Source organism: Scyliorhinus torazame, chromosome 2, assembly GCF_047496885.1.
Source record: "Scyliorhinus torazame isolate Kashiwa2021f chromosome 2, sScyTor2.1, whole genome shotgun sequence".
NCBI classification, from domain to species: Eukaryota; Metazoa; Chordata; class Chondrichthyes; order Carcharhiniformes; family Scyliorhinidae; genus Scyliorhinus; species Scyliorhinus torazame.
Window position 1 is genome coordinate 72,787,122 of NC_092708.1, and position 21,152 is coordinate 72,808,273.

The 21,152-nt window shown below is 45.9% G+C and overlaps 1 protein-coding gene across 8 annotated transcripts in view; it reads left to right on the plus strand.

Annotated features, from left to right (window-relative positions):
- The window catches only part of LOC140388492 (nck-associated protein 5-like), a 1,019,364-nt gene that overhangs the window by 267,088 nt on the left and 731,124 nt on the right, over positions 1 to 21,152 (plus strand). For 3 of the 8 annotated variants that reach the window (XM_072472800.1, XM_072472820.1, XM_072472840.1), the window contains exon 1: positions 16,447 to 16,852. The exons of 3 other annotated variants lie outside the window; for them this stretch is intronic. The gene's annotated coding sequence lies outside the window, so the exon portion shown is untranslated. Of the gene's footprint in view, positions 1 to 16,446; positions 16,853 to 16,891; positions 17,130 to 21,152 lie in introns of those variants that run through there. 2 more of the 8 variants (XM_072472810.1, XM_072472829.1) reach the window with 1 other exon arrangement.

Consider the following 21,152-nt stretch of genomic DNA (forward strand, 5'->3'; position numbering starts at 1 on the left):
GGAGCCAAATATCACTCCTGAGTTCTGAACCCACCCATGAAGAGAAAGCGAGGGACCCAAGAGGACAGGAAGGAAAAGAAAAAAAACCTCAACCTCAAGGGAGAGTCAGAAGCAGACCAGTCCTCCCCAGGTTAAAGAAATCTGCCCAGGCCAACACAGGGTAAAGGCATAAATTCAATACTTAAAGAGAAACAAAATAAATAAAATAATCAATGCCAAAAAGAAACTCAAAACAGATTTGCTCTAACTGGGGGTCTATCCTCAATCGAAGTGAGGACTGAACTAACCCTCCCAACCCAACCATCCACCCCATTCCTCCACCCCAGCCCCACTCATCCTTCACAATAACCAAAAAGAGTAAAACTGTGCACAACTCACATTCCTCATAATTGACTCGATATGATTCTGCGAGATCAGGATAATCAAAGATACAGGTCATCACATTCGCATTTCATATCTCCCTGCAGGAAAAAAGACAGCAACAGAAAATCAACAACATGATCAACAGGGAGCACCAAGATTACAGAAGAATCACAGGTTAATTTGCAGGGTAAAGACATCTTCCATGTAGATGGAGGACAAGACAGGATCAACAAGCACTCTTCTGGATCACCCAAAGAATTCCAATGATCGAAGTATGAGACACCATAATTTCCACCATTCCGTCTGTCCGAGTGAGACTTGCCTGATAGCGGGATTCCATAGGGAATCTCTCGCAATCCTCGCCGTGCAAATATTTGCAAGGCTAAGGATTGGGAGTCACTTCCTGATTTGTGCTCCGAGCGCGAGTGAAAATCAGGCGCAATTCAGCTCCGTCGGGAGATCATAGTCTCCGAATCAGAGAATCCTGCCCAGGATTACCAAAGCATGGCAGCCAATTTTCAAACACAACTGGGAATTGGCCTCTCATTTCTCACCAGGGACCCTGCTCAGCTCCCCTCTCCCGAACCAGGAAGGATGGATGACACACCATCTCTATCCATACAAGATGGATTGCGACAACACGAAGGCGGGCCCTCACCAGAGAAAGTGGGCATCTCGTGTACCTCCATCGCTCTCATAAAAGTACCTGGCAGTTCTTCAGAATGGCCTGCACCACAGAACCGGGATCCTCATCCAAGACAACGGCTGTAAATTTCTGGCCATCGCTATTCAATTTTTCTGCCGGCAGCACAGCCTCGTCAGCGGGTTCCATGCGTTGTGGGGTGGTTACAATGGGAAATCCCATTGACAAACTGCAGTAGATATAATCCCGTCTCCAGTGAATGGCGTGCCGCTGAAAAACACGCGGCTGGGGGGGTTGGGGGGCGGAGAATCCTGCACAACATCATCAACAGCAGCCATCATCCAGATGAACACACCACCGCCAAGGTGAGAGCCCACTCAGCAACAACTGTGCCTCTGTAAGCTGGACTCCAGCCTGGCCCACTCCGAACAAATGAGTGTTTCAACATTTTATCTCGGCTCTTACTCACAGAAACACCAGTCGTGAACTTTCAGGGACATAGCACAGGCCATGTAACCCAGAAAAAGACAAATATGTAGTCTACACCAGGATAAAATGATGGGTTCAAGGATGAACAGTGCCGGAACTCCCAGAAACACGACTGCTCCTACGCTGACATCACGTGACCAAAGTCCTTTTCTATTTAAGATGGGTGGATAGGTCAACCGTACGTCATAGAAACATAGAAAAAATAGGAGCAGGAGGCCATTCGGCCCTTTAAGACTGCTCCGCCATTCATTATGATCATGGCTGATCATACAACTCAATAGCCTAATCGCGCTTACCCCCGTATCCTTTGGTCCCCTTTGCCCTAAGTGCTATATCTAACTGCTTCTTGAAACCAATGTTTTGGACTCAACTACTTCCTGTGGTAACAAATTCCACAGGCTCACCACTCTCTGGGTGAAGAAATTTCTCCTCATCTCTGCCTAAATGGTCTACCCCGTACCAGTCATGTGCAATGACTTTCAAACCTTGAGTGTTTGAGACAGCCACTGTCTTGGTATCTAAATAACCCATTCCACCTAAAATTACCCTTCTAAATTAGTTTTAGCAAATACATTGAGTCAACATCAGCCTGAAAAGTTGCTTTTATTCCCTCTCAAGACAGGCGACTGTTTCAATCCACAGGAGAAATCAGGTGACCCTCAGGTGGCCATCTTTTTTACAGCCGTTTGTAGTTTTATAAAGTAGTGACTGACAATTACATGTAATGGAACATTACAGATATAAATACTTGATTTTGTGATTTAAAAAAATGAAATGGATTCACTTATAAATTCAGTTGAAACCAATACTGTTTTTATAAATTAATATTTTTGAAGTCTTGGGGCAGACACTGGCAGCATCTTACAGTCCAGCTGACGGCGCACGCCTACCATGGGTTTCACGGCAACGAGTGGTGTTCAATGGGAAACCCCATTGACAACGCCGGGACCAGAGGATCCTGCCGCAGGTCCCTGCAAGTTGCCTCCCGCTGCTGCGGAGTCCGACACACCGTGGAGGGAAAGGAAAATCCCACCATTGAATCCCGAATGGTTCAAAACATTCTCGATTCAAGAGCTTGACTAATTCAAAGTCATGAAATAAAAATGCATTCAACTAGCTAGCTCATAGTATAATCTGCCCAACTGGAACTGGCGGCAATATGTGCATTAAATTCACATGATTACTCTGCAATACAATAGTAAACAATGCAAGTGTTTCTTTTATAGTGGCTGTCACTGGGAATTCTGTTTGTGTGCTGCAATAAAAATGGTGTATGCACCAAACTGAATTTAATTAGCACTCTTGAGCACAAGTAACCAATTAAGACACTGCAAAATTCTAAATGTTTTAAAATATATATTTTTATTGAACATTTTTGAATTTATATACAAAAACATGATGCAAAAACATGAACATCCCTCCACAACAGCTGACAGTAACCAGCTCTTTAAAATACATAACAAGCGGTTGCCATCTTATACAGACCTCCCAATTTGATCCCCTCAGCGTGCATTTAACTTTCTCCAAATACAAAAACTACAGGACCTCTCCCAGCCACACCGAGGCATTGGGTGGAGAAGCTGACCTCCACACCAACAGAACCCGCCTGCGAGCCATCAGCGAGGTGAAGGCTAAAACATCTACCCCTGCTCCCGCCTGCAACTCCGGAGGCTCTGACGTCCCAAATGTGGCCTCTAAGGCGCCTGGTTCGAGCTCCCTGCCTAACATCACCAACATGATGCTAATGAAAGACTCCCAAAGGTTTGCAAGCTTAGGACATGCCCAGAATCTATTTACGTGATTTGCTGGGCCCTTCCCACACCGCTCGCATTTATCTTCTACCCCCACAAACACCTGACTCATCCTTGCCCTCATTAAATGAGCCCGATGCACCACCTTCAGTTGAATGAGCCAAAGCCTTGCGCATAACGACGTGGCATTCACCTTCTGTAAGGCCTCGTACCACACCCCCTCCTCCACTTCATCTCCTAGCTCCTCCTCCCATTTCACCTTAATCCCCTCCAGCGAAGCCCCATCCTCTGCCAGCAGCCTCCCATAGATACTTGAAGTTTTACCCTCCTCCAATCTGGCCAGCGACAGTACCCTCTCCACCACCGACACAGGCTGCACAACCGGAAAACCTGAATAAACCTTCCTCGCAGAATTCCGGACTTGCAAGTACCTGAATGCCTCCGACTGTGCGAACCCGTATTCCTCCACTAACTACCTCAAACTCGCAAACCGCCCCTCCAGGGTCAAATCCCACATGACTGCCACCACCTTATCCTCCCTTCCCCGAAACCTAGCATACACCCTAGCCGGCTCAAACATATGGTCATCCCTCATCGGTATCATCCTAAACCTTCTCCCCGGTTTAAAGTGCTGCCATAATTGCCTCTAGATTTTTAGTGCAGTCACCATCACCGGGTCCCCCAAAAACTTCCTTGGGGAGAATGGGAGCCGGGCCATCACCAGTGCCCACAAACCCATCCTCTCACACGACTTGGCCTCCATCTTTACCCAAACTGCCTTCCCATCCCCCCACCAACTCAACACCGTCTCCGCATTCGCCACCCAATAGGACTAAAGCAGGTTCGGCAGCCCAACCCCCCTGACTGCCGGTTCCTCTGCAAGACCACTCTTCGGATCCTTGCCTCCTTCCCTGCCCATCTAAACAACAAAATCATACTTTCCACCTCTACAAAAGATGCCTTTGGTAGAAACACCGACAGGCATTGAAACAGGAACCTGAACCGTAGCAAGATATTCATCTTCACCGATTGCATTTGTCCAATTAATAACAGCGGGAGGCTATCCCATCGCTGTAGATCTGCCGTCACCCTGCTCAACAAGCTTGTAAAATTTAGCTTCCGAAACTTGTCACCTGTACCCCTAGGTGCCTGAAATGGGAGCTTGTCAAACTGAATGGCAACACCCCCAAATTAATTTCTGGCGGGGTGACCGGAAAACATTCACATTTGTCTGAATTCAGTTTATACCCGGAAAAAGCTCCGAGCCGCTTTAGTATTTACATTACATTCTCCCATTGTCGGAACCAGATCTGCGACGTACAGCAACAGGTCATCAGCACAGAGAGAGACCCTATCCCCCCCCCCCATTATCCCTTATCCGAGCTCCTGAAGGCGATGGCCAAAGGCTCAATCGCCAATGTTCATAGGGCACCCCTGCCTCATTCCCATATGCAGTCAGAAGTAGCTCAGCCTCACATTATTTGTCCAGGCACTAGCCTTTGGCTCCTTCTACAGCAATGTAACCCACAACACAATCTTCGGCCCGATCCCGAATCACCCTGTCATGATATGCGGACACACACATAATGATATACAGACAAGCAGCTAATGGACACAGAGAACAGGACATGACCAATAAGCAGGCAGGACACTCAGGGGTGGGATCTGACTATAAAAGACACAAGGCGCTCCCACTCCACCTCTTTCCACTGATAAACATCTAGAGAGTCAGTCAAGGGTGTTGATACAATCTCACACCTCCACCACGTGGCTCAGAGCTAGTCTGGTTCAGCCAGACAGAGTAACCACACTTGAGTTAGCAGAGAATCGAACTCACAGAGAACTGTGCTAACTGTGCTATTAGTTCAATAAACCTGATTGAACTAACTGCAAGGTCTGGAGTATCTTTTTGATCTATGCTGCATCCAGTTGCAGCCAGTGTTATACCAGTGTACCTAACACGACACACTCCAGCACCACAAACAGTTACTTCCACACCACCCTATCAAAGGCTATCTCTATATCCAGCACCGCAATTAATTCCTGCTCAGCCCCCTCTGCCTGAGACAACACCACATTCAACAGGCAATGCACTTTGGAAGAAAGTTGCCTACACTTCACAAATCCCTCTGATCTTCCCCAATGATTTGGGGGAGACACCCCTCCAACCTGAGCGCCAACACCTTCCCTAAAATCTTGACATCCACATTCAACAACAAGATTGGTTGGTATGACCCACATTCCACTGGGTCCCTCTCCTTCTTCAGAAGGAGTGAAATGGAGGCCTGACTCATTGTTTCTGGGAGCACTCCCCGTGCCACCGCATCCTCAAAAGTCGCCACCAGCAGCAGGACCAACCTATCCTCAAACTAAAACTCCACCCCATCCGGTCCCGGTGCCTCCCCAATCTGCATATTCCCAATTGCCTTCCTGACTTCCTCTGCTCATAGAACATAGAACATAGAACATAGAACAATACAGCGCAGTACAGGCCCTTCGGCCCACGATGTTGCACCGAAACAAAAGCCATCTAACCTACACTATGCCATTATCATCCATATGTTTATCCAATAAACTTTTAAATGCCCTCAATGTTGGCGAGTTCACTACTGTAGCAGGTAGGGCATTCCACGGCCTCACTACTCTTTGCGTAAAGAACCTACCTCTGACCTCTGTCCTATATCTATTACCCCTCAGTTTAAAGTTATGTCCCCTCGTGCCAGCCATATCCATCCGCGGGAGAAGGCTCTCACTGTCCACCCTATCCAACCCCCTGATCATTTTGTATGCCTCTATTAAGTCTCCTCTTAGCCTTCTTCTCTCCAACGAAAACAACCTCAAGTCCGTCAGCCTTTCCTCATAAGATTTTCCCTCCATACCAGGCAACATCCTGGTAAATCTCCTCTGCACCCGCTCCAAAGCCTCCACGTCCTTCCTATAATGCGGTGACCAGAACTGTACGCAATACTCCAAATGCGGCCGGACCAGAGTTCTGTACAGCTGCAACATGACCTCTCGACTCCGGAACTCAATCCCTCTACCAATAAAGGCCAACACTCCATAGGCCTTCTTCACAACCCTATCAACCTGGGTGGCAACTTTCAGGGATCTATGTACATGGACACCTAGATCCCTCTGCTCAGCCACACTTTCAAGAACTTTACCATTAGCCAAATATTCTGCATTCCTGTTATTCCTTCCAAAGTGAATCACCTCACACTTCTCTACATTAAACTCCATTTGCCACCTCTCAGCCCAGCTCTGCAGCTTATCTATATCCCTCTGTAACCTGCTACATCCTTCCACACTATCGACAACACCACCGACTTTAGTATCATCTGCAAATTTACTCACCCACCCTTCTGTGCCTTCCTCTAGGTCATTGATAAAAATGACAAACAGCAACGGCCCCAGAACAGATCCTTGTGGTACGCCACTTGTGACTGTACTCCATTCTGAACATTTCCCATCAACCACCACCCTCTGTCTTCTTTCAGCTAGCCAATTTCTGATCCACATCTCTAAATCACCCTCAATCCCCAGCCTCCGTATTTTTTGCAATAGCCTACCGTGGGGAACCTTATCAAACGCTTTGCTGAAATCCATATACACCACATCAACTGCTCTACCCTCGTCTACCTGTTCAGTCACCTTCTCAAAGAACTCAATAAGGTTTGTGAGGCATGACCTACCCTTCACAAAGCCATGCTGACTATCCCTGATCATATCATTCCTATCTAGGTGATTATAAATCTTGTCCCTTATAATCCCCTCCAAGACTTTACCCACTACAGACGTGAGGCTCACCGGTCTATAGTTGCCGGGGTTGTCTCTGCTCCCCTTTTTGAACAAAGGGACCACATTTGCTGTCCTCCAGTCCTCTGGCACTATTCCTGTAGCCAATGATGACATAAAAATCAAAGCCAAAGGTCCAGCAATCTCTTCCCTGGCCTCCCATAGAATCCTAGGATAAATCCCATCAGGTCCCGATTGCCAACACCTCTTCCCTACGTACCTCAATGCCATCTATTCTATTAGCCTGGGACTCAGCATTCTCCTCCACAACATTATCTTTTTCCTGAGTGAATACTGACGAAAAATATTCATTTAGTATCTCGCCTATCTCTTCAGACTCCACACACAATTTCCCATCCCTGTCCTTGACTGGTCCTACTCTTTCCCTAGTCATTCGCTTATTCCTGACATACCTATAGAAAGCTTTTGGGTTTTCCTTGATCCTTCCTGCCAAATACTTCTCATGTCCCCTCCTTGCTCGTCTTAGCTCTCTCTTTAGATCCTTCCTCGCTACCTTGTAACTATCCATCGCCCCAACCGAAACTTCACACTTCATCTTCACATAGGCCTCCTTCTTCCTCTTAACAAGAGATTCCACTTCCCTGGTAAACCACGGTTCCCTCGCTCGACGCCTTCCTCCCTGTCTGACCGGTACATACTTATCAAGAACACGCAGTAGCTGATCCTTGAACAAGCCCCACTTATCCAGTGTGCCCAACACTTGCAGCCTACTTCTCCACCTTATCCCCCCCAAGTCACGTCTAATGGCATCATAATTGCCCTTCCCCCAGCTATAACTCTTGCCCTGCGGTGTATACTTATCCCTTTCCATCATTAACGTAAACGTCACCGAATTGTGGTCACTGTCCCCAAAGTGCTCTCCTACCTCCAAATCCAACACCTGGCCTGGTTCATTACCCAAAACCAAATCCAACGTGGCCTCGCCTCTCGTTGGCCTGTCAACATATTGTTTCAGGAAACCCTCCTGCACACACTGTACAAAAAACGACCCATCTATTGTACTCGAACTATATCTTTTCCAGTCAATATTTGGAAAGTTAAAGTCTCCCATAATAACTACCCTGTTACTTTCGCTCATATCCAGAATCATCTTCGCCATCCTTTCCTCTACATCCCTAGAACTATTAGGAGGCCTATAAAAAACTCCCAACAGGGTGACCTCTCCTTTCCTGTTTCTAACTTCAGCCAATACTACCTCGGAAGAAGAGTCCCCATCTAGCATCCTCTCCGCCACCGTAATACTGCTCTTGACTAGCAGCGCCACACCTCCCCCTCTTTTGCCTCCTTCTCTGAGCTTACTAAAACACCTAAACCCCGGAACCTGCAACATCCATTCCTGTCCCTGCTCTATCCATGTCTCCGAAATGGCCACAACATCGAAGTCCCAGGTACCAACCCACGCTGCCAGTTCCCCTACCTTGTTTCGTATACTCCTGGCATTGAAGTAGACACACTTCAAACCACCTACCTGAACGCTGGCCCCCTCCTGCGACGTCAAATCTGTGCTCCTGACCTCTATACTCTCATTCTCCCTTACCCTAAAACTACAATCCAGGTTCCCATGCCCCTGCTGCATTAGTTTAAACCCCCCCAAAGAGCACTAACAAATCTCCCCCCCAGGATATTTGTGCCCCTCAGGTTCAGATGTAGACCATCCTGTCTGTAGAGGTCCCACCTTCCCCAGAAAGAGCCCCAGTTATCCAAAAATCTGAAACCCTCCCGCCTGCACCATCCCTGTAGCCACGTGTTTAAATGCTCTCTCTCCCTATTCCTCATCTCACTATCACGTGGCACGGGCAACAACCCAGAGATAACAACTCTGTTTGTTCTAGTTCTGAGCTTCCATCCTAGCTCCCTGAAAGCCTGCCTGACATCCTTGTCCCCTTTCCTACCTATGTCGTTGGTGCCAATGTGGACCACGACTTGGGGCTGCTCCCCCTCCCCCCTAAGGACCCGGAAAACACGATCCGAGACATCACGTACCCTTGCACCTGGGAGGCAACATACCAAACGTGAGTCTCTCACGCTCCCACAAAATCTCCTATCTGTGCCCCTGACTATAGAGTCCCCAATTACTAATGCTCTGCTCCTCTCCCCCCTTCCCTTCTGAGCAACAGGGACAGACTCCGTGCCAGAGGCCCGTACCCCATGGCTTACCCCTGGTAAGTCGTCCCCCCCACAAGTATCCAAAGCGGTATACTTGTTTCTCAGGGGAACGACCGCAGGGGATCCCTGCACTGACTGTTTTTTCCCAGTCCCTCTTACAGTTACCCACCTATCTCCAATCTTTGGTGTAACTAATTCCCTGAAGCTGCTATCTATGACCCCTTCTGCCTCCCGAATGATCCGAAGTTCTTCCAACTCCAGCTCCAGTTCCCTAACTCGGTCTTGGAGGAGCTGGAGATGGCAGCACTTCCTGCAGGTAAAATCAGCAGGGACACTAACTGCATCCCTCACCTCAAACATCCTGCAGGAGGAACATTGTACTCCCTTCCCTGCCATTCCTCTAACTTTCTACCAAGATCTGGCTAACAACTAAATTAAATTTTTATAAAAAATAATAATAATATAATAAAAATATGGTACTTACCTCAGACCAATGGGTTTTATTATTAGGTTAGAGGAGGAGGGCGGGTGGGAGACACTACACGTTTCCTCTCCACCAGAATTTATTGGTGAGGGTCTTCCCAGACGTCCGCGGGTCGACTTCCTGATCCCGCCTAAAAAACTAATTTAAAGAAAAGAGAAAAAGTCTCAGCTCCTGCTGAAACTGACTCACCACTCACCAGCTGCTCTCAGGCCGAAATCGACTGGCCTGCCCCTGCAAGGAGAAGTGCTTTTAAAGGTTGACTTACCTCCCAGCACCCTCCTTCCGCAATGCTCCCGCTGAAACTGACTAACCAGCTGCTCCCACGCCACCGAAATCGACTGGCCTGCCCCTGCAAAGAGAAGTGCTTTTAAAGGTTGACTTACCTCCCAGCACCCTCCTTCCGCAATGCTCCCGCTGAAACTGACTAACCAGCTGCTCTCACGCCACCGAAATCGACTGGCCTGCCCCTGCAAAGAGAAGTGCTTTTAAAGGTTGACTTACCTCCCAGCACCCTCCTTCCGCAATGCTCCCGCTGAAACTGACTAACCAGCTGCTCTCACGCCACCGAAATCGACTGGCCTGCCCCTGCAAAGAGAAGTGCTTTTAAAGGTTGACTTACCTCCCAGCACCCTCCTTCCGCAATGCTCCCGCTGAAACTGACTAACCAGCTGCTCTCACGCCACCGAAATCGACTGGCCTGCCCCTGCAAAGAGAAGTGCTTTTAAAGGTTGACTTACCTCCCAGCACCCTCCTTCCGCAATGCTCCCGCTGAAACTGACTAACCAGCTGCTCTCACGCCACCGAAATCGACTGGCCTGCCCCTGCAAAGAGAAGTGCTTTTAAAGGTTGACTTACCTCCCAGCACCCTCCTTCCGCAATGCTCCCGCTGAAACTGACTAACCAGCTGCTCTCACGCCACCGAAATCGACTGGCCTGCCCCTGCAAAGAGAAGTGCTTTTAAAGGTTGACTTACCTCCCAGCACCCTCCTTCCGCAATGCTCCCGCTGAAACTGACTAACCAGCTGCTCTCACGCCACCGAAATCGACTGGCCTGCCCCTGCAAAGAGAAGTGCTTTTAAAGGTTGACTTACCTCCCAGCACCCTCCTTCCGCAATGCTCCCGCTGAAACTGACTAACCAGCTGCTCTCACGCCACCGAAATCGACTGGCCTGCCCCTGCAAAGAGAAGTGCTTTTAAAGGTTGACTTACCTCCCAGCACCCTCCTTCCGCAATGCTCCCGCTGAAACTGACTAACCAGCTGCTCTCACGCCACCGAAATCGACTGGCCTGCCCCTGCAAAGAGAAGTGCTTTTAAAGGTTGACTTACCTCCCAGCACCCTCCTTCCGCAATGCTCCCGCTGAAACTGACTAACCAGCTGCTCTCACGCCACCGAAATCGACTGGCCTGCCCCTGCAAAGAGAAGTGCTTTTAAAGGTTGACTTACCTCCCAGCACCCTCCTTCCGCAATGCTCCCGCTGAAACTGACTAACCAGCTGCTCTCACGCCACCGAAATCGACTGGCCTGCCCCTGCAAAGAGAAGTGCTTTTAAAGGTTGACTTACCTCCCAGCACCCTCTTTCCGCAATGCTCCCGCTGAAACTGACTAACCAGCTGCTCTCACGCCGCCGAAATCGACTGGCCTGCCCCTGCAAAGAGAAGTGCTTTTAAAGGTTGACTTACCTCCCAGCACCCTCCTTCCGCAATGCTCCCGCTGAAACTGACTAACCAGCTGCTCTCACGCCGCCGAAATCGACTGGCCTGCCCCTGCAAAGAGAAGTGCTTTTAAAGGTTGACTTACCTCCCAGCACCCTCCTTCCGCAATGCTCCCGCTGAAACTGACTAACCAGCTGCTCTCACGCCACCGAAATCGACTGGCCTGCCCCTGCAAAGAGAAGTGCTTTTAAAGGTTGACTTACCTCCCAGCACCCTCCTTCCGCAATGCTCCCGCTGAAACTGACTAACCAGCTGCTCTCACGCCACCGAAATCGACTGGCCTGCCCCTGCAAAGAGAAGTGCTTTTAAAGGTTGACTTACCTCCCAGCACCCTCCTTCCGCAATGCTCCCGCTGAAACTGACTAACCAGCTGCTCTCACGCCACCGAAATCGACTGGCCTGCCCCTGCAAAGAGAAGTGCTTTTAAAGGTTGACTTACCTCCCAGCAACCTCCTTCCGCAATGCTCCCGCTGAAACTGACTAACCAGCTGCTCTCACGCCGCCGAAATCGACTGGCCTGCCCCTGCAAAGAGAAGTGCTTTTAAAGGTTGACTTACCTCCCAGCACCCTCCTTCCGCAATGCTCCCGCTGAAACTGACTAACCAGCTGCTCTCACGCCGCCGAAATCGACTGGCCTGCCCCTGCAAAGAGAAGTGCTTTTAAAGGTTGACTTACCTCCCAGCACCCTCCTTCCGCAATGCTCCCGCTGAAACTGACTAACCAGCTGCTCTCACGCCACCGAAATCTCCCAGTGGTTCCCCCAATCCCTCCAGTCCTCATCCTCCACCCTTGGACACTCTAACCCCTCCAAAAAATCAACCATGTTCAAATCATCCTCCGGAGGTTCCAAGCTGTACAACTTTTTGTAAAACGCATCAAACACTCTATTCACCTTCTCCGGGGCCGAACTCAACTCACCCCCTTCTCCCGTATCTGAATGATTTCCTGGGATGGGAACAGTACGAAGTCTTAAAACACCAGGTTAAAGTCCAACAGGTTTGTTTCGATGTCACTAGCTTTCGGAGCGCTGCTCCTTCCTCAGGTGAATGAAGAGGTATGTTCCAGAAACATATCTATAGTCTATATATATGTTTCTGGAACATACCTCTTCATTCACGTGAGGAAGGAGCAGCGCTCCGAAAGCTAGGGACATCGAAACAAACCTGTTGGACTTTAACCTGGTGTTGTAAGACTTTGTACTGTGCTCACCCCAGTCCAACGCCGGCATCTCCACATCTGGGATGGGAAGTTAGAGGGATTAGAGAGGGATCCAGGTGGTGGGCGCTACAGGTTGGGTTGAGGGATGGAGAGCAATTGGAGACAGAGTAGAATCACGGGGAGTCACAAGGGTGGCAGTCATGGTGGTGCTGGCTAGTCAGGTCAGGTGGGCGGTGTTGGGAGGAGCCATGGAGGTGGGAAATAATCAGTTTGGGGGGTATCAGGCTGGTGGGAGCTAGTCAGGTCAGGTTAGAGGGTTTTCAGGGGAAGGGTCTGACGGGACTTGGGGGCCAGGATGCTGGGGCAAATCAGATTGGGTTGGGCAGGAGTTGGGGGTTGGAGGGACTTGGATGGCATAGGCTAGTCAGGTCATGTGGGGGGGGTAGTCGGGGATCAGGGGTGGTGGTCAAGGGGGAAATCGGTGAGGATCAGTTTTATAGATACCCGTGTTAGACTGGGATTTTCTGTCTAACATTTTATGGATAACTATTCAGGTAAGTAAGTCGAAATTGCCCAAATTCTCTGACTCTGAGTTGGTGACATTTTTGGAGGCTCCTGGAAAGCAGGGAAATTGCCCGTCAGTAGTTCAAACATTCCAGGAAATTCCCATTGAGTCTGTATCAGGATTTCTGAGGGGTTCTGAAGTGCATTTCCAGTAATAGGTCTGGTTTATGATAATTTGGAAACTAGTAAATTTGAGCCAATAAAACAGTGCAATTCCATTAAGCAGACTTGTTATCAATTTAGTTGCAGAAATAAAATTTACTTTGAAATAGAAAGTGGACAGTGTGCCTGTGTAGAATTTCCTGCTTTCATTTGAAGTTGGAGCAAAGTTTATCCAGTTCTGATTTATTTTAGTTAGAAAGAAACATAAACTGAGACAAAACTATTCAGGTGTCCAGTGAAATCTTTCCGTTATCCATCAGTGTAACTGAGATAGAGTTGGATGTACACGTTTACCTTTTGGTGATGTCTTTACTCACACCATATGTAGCAGGTCTGCCTCTTCAACAGTGAACAGGTTTTAAGGCCGCAATGTTATAGGGAATTACTGTCAAATTAGATCATTTCAGCTTTTATGGAAAACCGTGTTATTCAATTTACGTGTGTTTCTGAGGACTGGGATGATGGCGGGGAAGGGTGAGTGGAAGAAACTGGTCTGAGTAAAAGAAACAATGTTGCTGAAGTTGGACTGAGTGAAAGAACAAAAAGAAAATCAGTAACATACATCCACTCGAGTGGGGGAATAACTGGAAAATTTAACATCTTTGGTTTGGATTTAAAAGAGGATCAAGGATAATAACAATCTTCATGATGTTTTTCATCGATGAAAGCCTGCACATTTGCCTTTCCTAAGCAGCAAAGTTAATGTTCTGCAACAGACATGATGCGGTAGGAATTGTTCTGAGGCCTGTTCAGAACTAATACCCTGTACCACAAGGACACCTGAAAAGCGATTGACCCGGAATTTGGTCAAGACATTTAAAAACATTCTTTTTAAATAAATAAATTTAGAGTGCCCAATTCATTTTTTCCAATTAAATGGCAATTTAGCATAGCCAATCCACCTACCCTGCACACCTTTGAGTTGTGTGGGCGGTACCCACGCAAACACGGGGAGAATGTGCAAACTCCACACGGACAGTGACCCAGAGCCGGGATCGAACCTGGGACCTCGGTGCCGTGTGACAGCAGGGCTAACCCACTGCGCCACCGTGCTGCCCTGTCAAGACATTTTTAAGGGTTTTTTGGCGGCCGCATAGAACAGGCATGTCTAAATGACAGGCTCATGCCTGGGGGATTTGAGTATAGGAATAAGGATGTTTTACTACAATTCTATAAGGCATTGGTGAGGCCACACCTGGAGTATTGTGTGCAGTTTTGGTGTCCTTATCTGAGGAAGGATGTTCTTGCTATGGAGGGAGTGCAGTGAAGGTTTACTAGGCTGACTCCTGGGATGGCGGCACTGTCATATGAGGAGAGACTAAATCGGTTAGGATTATATTCACTGGAGTTTAGAAAAATGAGGGGGGACCCGTAGAAACTTATATAATTCTGCCAGGATTAGACAGGATAGATTCAGAAAGAATGTTCCTGGTAGTGGGGGAGTCCAGACTGAGGAGCCATAGTTTGAGAATAAGGGATAAATGTTTTAGGACTGAGGTGAGGAGAAATTTCTTCACCCAGAGAGTGGTGAATCTGTGGAATTCACTACCAGAAAACGTAGTTGAGGCGAAAACATTGTTAATTTCAAGAAGGAATTAGATATAGTTCTTGGGTCGAAAGGGATCAAGGGATATGGGGGGAAGGCGGGATCTGGGTATTGAACTTGATGATTAACCATGATCATAATGAATGGTGAAGCAGGCTCGAAGGGCCGAATGGCCTCCTCCTGCTTCTATTTTCTATGTATGTTTCTATTTCTATGTTTTAAATCCTCTTGTCAAAATTAATTATTTATTAATAGGGTGGTTGTAGGGCCTGTCCCCTATATTCTTCAGCAGCTTGGTGTGGCCGAAGTGGCAACTGTTAACAAGAAGTAAGTTTTTCTAAAAGAAAAGGACATTGCCATGGAGTTAAAAGGAGCAGGAATAGTCAATTCCACAGTTTGCCTGACGGTTTCATCCCACTTCCATTCTCCTTCTCCCCCTCCTCCAGCTCCTACTCGAGGACCACTGCCAACAACATATACAATCAGAAATTTGCTTCTGCAGTTGACTGACCTGCGGAGACATCACAATCTCAAGTAGAATTATTGAAGTACGGCCTGAGGACCAATTTTTCTCATCCTTTAGGCCTCCCTCTCCTTGCACAGGGATTGTTCCACAACCCTTAATAGGCACCCATAAAATGACCTTAATCGGTTTCTAGGCCACTGCATAATCTCAATTTATGGATTTAATTTTAGCATACAATTTATCATTTTTTTCAGCATATATATAAATTACAAACACAAAATTCTTAATAAAATCAATAAAAAGAGGAATAGTTAATAAAGCCCATTCTATTTGAAGTTTGTCATTGATGTGCTGTTATTTGAACAGTCAAGTGCATGAAGGTAAATTCTGCAGAGTTCATTATCGTTGACTAGTAAAATAAATATATTTTCCATAGACTTTATTAACTCCTCAAACTCAGAAGAAATTATCACTGCTAATTGTGAAGCATAGGATAACATGAGTGTAAGCCTATAGCATTTTACATTTCTGGATTGGTAACCTGGTTTTCTGATGCATTTTTTAAACCTTACAATACATGACTGGCTGCATGTGTAGCCAAGTGTTTCTCAATAGTTTCATCTGTAATTTATACCCTTTGTGCTTTACTGAGAATCTATAGGCTGAACAGATAAGGTACCAGATGAAGATTGAAACTCATATTTGCACAGTGTAGAGTTGAATTAATACTGATTCTTTGCGAAGAAAACAAAATGCGGCAGGCATTGTGGAATCATGAAAAGCAATAATGACTATTTTTTATTGATTACTGCCTGGAGTAGAATTTGTACTTGGTTACAATGTTTCGCAAAGTGATTGCTCGTCACCTGATACAGCCATTTGATTCATATAAATTACCCTGAAGATACATTTAGCTGCATCGTGCTTCGTGCTACAAATTGCTAATCTGATTAGAGTAATTGTTCATTTAGTTCATTAGCAACAAATGTTTGGCGATGGGGATTGGTGTTGTCTTTAAACTGGATGGTATATGGAGCTTTTTAATTCCACTTCCCAAAGTGCCTTTCCATTCACAATAACCCGGTTTTCAGCAGACAAAAGAAACAGACCCTCCCCCCCCCCCCCGCACCAACTTCCCTAACCCCTGCTGCAGGCACAGATTTGTCAGAGCCATTCAGTTGAGACTGATTATGATGGCAGCAGATGGGTTTCACTCGACAGCAGATCCACGGTAGTTTCTTAGGGACAAGAATTAATAGGCCTAGTTGTAGGATCGCACACAGAGAGAGCATCAGCAGTACGCACTTGATCTGCTGTAAGCTCCTCTCCCCGTGGAAACTGCCACCTTCAAAGCCAGCGGTCGTCCCTAAACACATGTTAAGTGCCCCTCTCCCTGAGAAACCAGCGAAGCACAACAAAGCAAAGGGAGAGGAGATTGTTTTCACTGCTGTGGCAGGGTTTGGAGCTGCAAACTGGAGAGAAAGTTTATCAACTCTGGATCTTTGTTTGCTTGCTGTTTGATTGCTCTGAGGATTACTCTGATTGTTGTGTGAAGGACTTCTGCTCTCAGGATGTTTTCTCCTAGTCTGGGTAAGAAACATGAACCTTGCAATATATTCTGGTGCTGTTGAATTTATGGTAAATGTTTAACAAGCTGTGTTTGTGTGGCATTTTACTGCAAGGTCTCCGTCCAGGAACAACTGACATTCTCAGCAGAAATATAAGCTGTGCTGCTGTGGTGTACTGAAGCAGGAAATCGAAAAGCGGTTATTGTTGCTTTTTTAAAAAAGTGTGCATAATTTAACTGGTTTTCCTTATTGAATTATCAGGAGCTGTTTGGACGAGGGATTTTTGTTATTCCCGTGAGGTAAACTGTGCTTTGAACATATTAACTAACAGACCAACTTGTAAGGCGGACTAAAGGCAGACTTTGATTTGATGACACACTACATTTTTGGCGGAACTTCACTCTTGTCGCTATTTCTAAAAATGTCTGTGAAGCAGACGATAGGGACAGCAAAAACCTCATTATTTGGCTGGGAAACACAATTGTGTGCCCTGTTGCTACTGGCAACTGCATGTGGTGAGTCGCCATCCAGCTGTAAGCTGCTTAATTCTGAATGATGGAAGAGAAATATGATCATTTTAGAGAATTGAAGTAGATATAGAAGCTTTATTTCAAAGTCTGATTAAGGTTTTGTTTTGTGGGTTAATCCCAGTAGCATCTCTCTTGATCTCGTCTGCTTAAATGCTTTCTGTATTAAAGAATGGCACTGTTTAATTCTAGTCCTCTCGAATGTACACGGCTGCTACTGATAAACACAGCCATTCTCCCGATTTTGCTTCTAATTCTTGGATCATTGCAAGAACTTGTCCCACAAGAATCCTTCAGAAACACGTGTGCAAAATGATGGATTTCAATAGTACTAGCGATAATTTCTGTGGACCTGGCATGTTTGTAACATATAAATAGAACATGTGTACCACATTTTGCTGGGAATCTCTCGAGGGATTTCTCCACTGGCGAATACCATAAGGCACCGTGGGAACTATGTTAGCCACAGAGCTCTTCCCTATATAGGTTGCCATCGATTATCACATTGTGTATGGAGAAATATGTATTTTGCTCTTGTACTGCAATTCCAATTTTAGTTGGTAAATATTTGAGGGATGAAGATGCTAATATTGTAAATTTTCTGAGATGTCAGGAATGACTTTTTAAGCATGTGGAGAATTACATAGTAAGTACTTGACAACTTCTAAAACTGTTGGAAGTACTCCAGTGAATGAAGTGTGATTCAAATAATGAAGATAATAGTATGCACAAAGACATTTAATACTGTCATTGTAGAGCTGTTTTGACTCCATATATCTAGATCTTTAAATAGGTAGTCCAAATGGACAGAAGTAAATGACATTAATTTCTCGTGAAATGCTTTAGCTTAACTTATCATTGTTAATTTTATGCTGGAAGATCATTGGTAACATCTTTATTAAAAATGGAACAGAACTACTGTGGAACCAAACATATTAACATTTTGTCAGTGTGTACTTTCACATAATTCTCAATTCTTCTTAATACTCCATTGAATATATGATTAGATTTTTAGAATCTCTGCATAAATTGCATATTGTAATTTTGCTCCATGGCCTGTATTTAAAGTATTTTTCAATGTTATATCAAAGATATTCCATATATATGCTTATTCTAATTTCAACCTTATATTTTCATCCCAACAGAAGCTCTGTATTTCATTTTTTTCTTGCTATTTAATACTATTATTATTATCAAGTAAAGTGCAAATCAACAACTTTATTGCAGTTTACAGATTTGATGCAGCCTTGTGAGAGTCATAAAACTTTTCTCAATTTGAAAGGTCACAACAGCTTGCATGCAAGGTTTTTTTTTAAAATACAAAGTGCTCTCATATTATCCAGAGCCTGGAAATAATTTTTTTGATGAATATGCTGGTCAGGAAAGCATAGCACGTGAGTAGTTTTTACTTTTTAAAAAATATTCTGGACTTGGACCGAAGCCAGTTGGCCTGAGAAGAAAGTTTCCATAGGCTGCTACTGCACTTAACAAATAAAATGCTGTTGCAGCAATATTTTTATTTACACACACAAAGCAAGTAGTGGCTTACCAAATAGTAGGATTTTGTAATTTTTACCCTGCAGTTGCCAGGAACATGGAGGGGAAAACAATTGGCAATTTTTTTTTCTCTTAAAGTTACTTTATTGAAACACAATAGGCTGATTTGCAACGCAATAACAGAGTTTTAAGTAAAAATTTAAGCTAATGTTGGCTATCTACAATTCTATTACATCATTATTTACTAAAATGTTACAATAGAACTGTTGATTTACCTACCTGGCTTTGATAAATTGACCTAGGGTAAGATAAAGATGAAGGTCAGTGGCCTTTGGAACTTGTTCAGGAAGATATGCTTCTGTTTAGGTAGAGTCCACTAAGACAGTGGTTAATATCAATTATTAAACATCTTTAGCTGTTACTAACAACTAGCCATTATATGCTTTCAAAATGCAAATATACATATCCTGTATTGTTTTCTTAGTGCCTGTAGTATTACATGTGAAGGCCTATTGCCAATTATTCGGCCTGTTAAATGAAATATAATAACAATAATGCCCATGGTGGGTTAGTACTGAAAAGATCAGTACACAGTGCAGCAAAAGAATGAATAGAATGGGAAGGATTTTATTCAGACTTTTGTTTTTTTTTAAATCAAGGAATACCTCTGGGAACATTTTTCTTCTTCTGGAATTCCAAATACCTGATAATTTTCCAATACTTTCATAAAATCCCTGCAATGCAGAAGGAGGTCATTCAGCCCATTGAGTCTGCACCAACCCTTCGTCCACACCGCCCTATCCCCGTAACCCCAGAACCTAACCGAGACATTAAGGGGCAATTTAGCATGGCCAATCCACCTAACCCGCACATCTTTGGACTGTGGGAGGAAACCAGAGCACCTGGAGGAAACCCACGTAGACACTGGGAGAACGTACAAACTGCACACAGACAGTCACACAAGGCCAGAATTGAACCTGTGTCCCTGGCACTGTGAGGCAACAGTGCTAACCAGTGTGCCACCATGCTGCCCTAAACATAAACTGTTAACAGTTTTAATAACCTATTAAATATACAATTACATAAACTATTACAGTTTATGTAACTATATATTTAATCAGTTATCAAAAATAATCTGATGTTTGAAAATTGCTGATAATATGGGCGTGATGCACCGGCCACGTTCCGCTCTCACTCGAGCGTGCTGCGGCCGGTGAATCCCGGGAGAGGCTTCACAGGCTTCCAGGCAGCGTTCACGCATTGTGGGATCCACTCAAGTCCCGCGAGGCGTCGGAGTCATAATCCCGCCCAAAAAGGGTGGAACCAAATGGCGTACGCCGAAGACGCTTTAAAACCTACTTTGGCGACCTTATCCGAGATCTACCGGCCTCCCCAGCTAGGCCGCAGTCGGGAGCCGTTTATCACTGGTCCACACAAAAATGGACCAGGCAGAACGGCACCCAGGGGTGGAGTCTCCTGGCCATTGGAGGCAGCTGGGTTGTCAGGATCAGTGCAGGGTGGCTCCCTGGCCCTCTCCTTGGAACGTGGGTCCCTTAGCACTGCCACTATGGCACTGCTGTCCGGCGATCGGAGAATCCCGCCCGAGGTGAAGGGGAGGTCATGTCTCACTAACGTGATAGAGTTTTTCGAGGCGGTCACAAAGATGATTGATGCCGGTAGGGCAGTGGATGTTGCCTCTATGGACTTTGACAAGGTCTCTCATGGCAGACTGGTACAATAGGTGAAGTCACACGGGATCAGAGTTGAGCTGGCAAGGTGGATACAGAACTGGCTAGGTCATAGAAGACAGAGAGTAGCAATGGAAGGGTGCTTCTCTGATTGGAGGGCTGTGACTAGTGGTGTTCCACAGGGATCAGTGCTGGGACCTTTGCTGTTTGTAGTATATATAAACGATTTGGAGGAAAATGTAACTGGTCTGATTAATAAGTTAGCAGACGACACAAAGATTGGTGGAATTGCGGATAGCGATGAGGACTGTCCGAGGATGCAGCAGGATTTAGATCGTTTGGAGACTTGGGCGGAGAGATGGCAGATGGAGTTTAAACCGGACAAATGTGAGGTAATGCATTTTGGAAGGTCTAATGCAGGTAGGGAATATACAGTGAATGGTAGAACCCTCAAGAGTATTGAAAGTCAGAGAGATCTAGGAGTACAGGTCCACAGGTCATTGAAAGGGGCAACACAGGTGGAGAAGGTAGTCAAGAAGGCATACGGCATGCTTGCCTTCATTGGCCGGGGCATTGAGTATAAAAATTGGCAAGTCATGTTGCAGCTGCA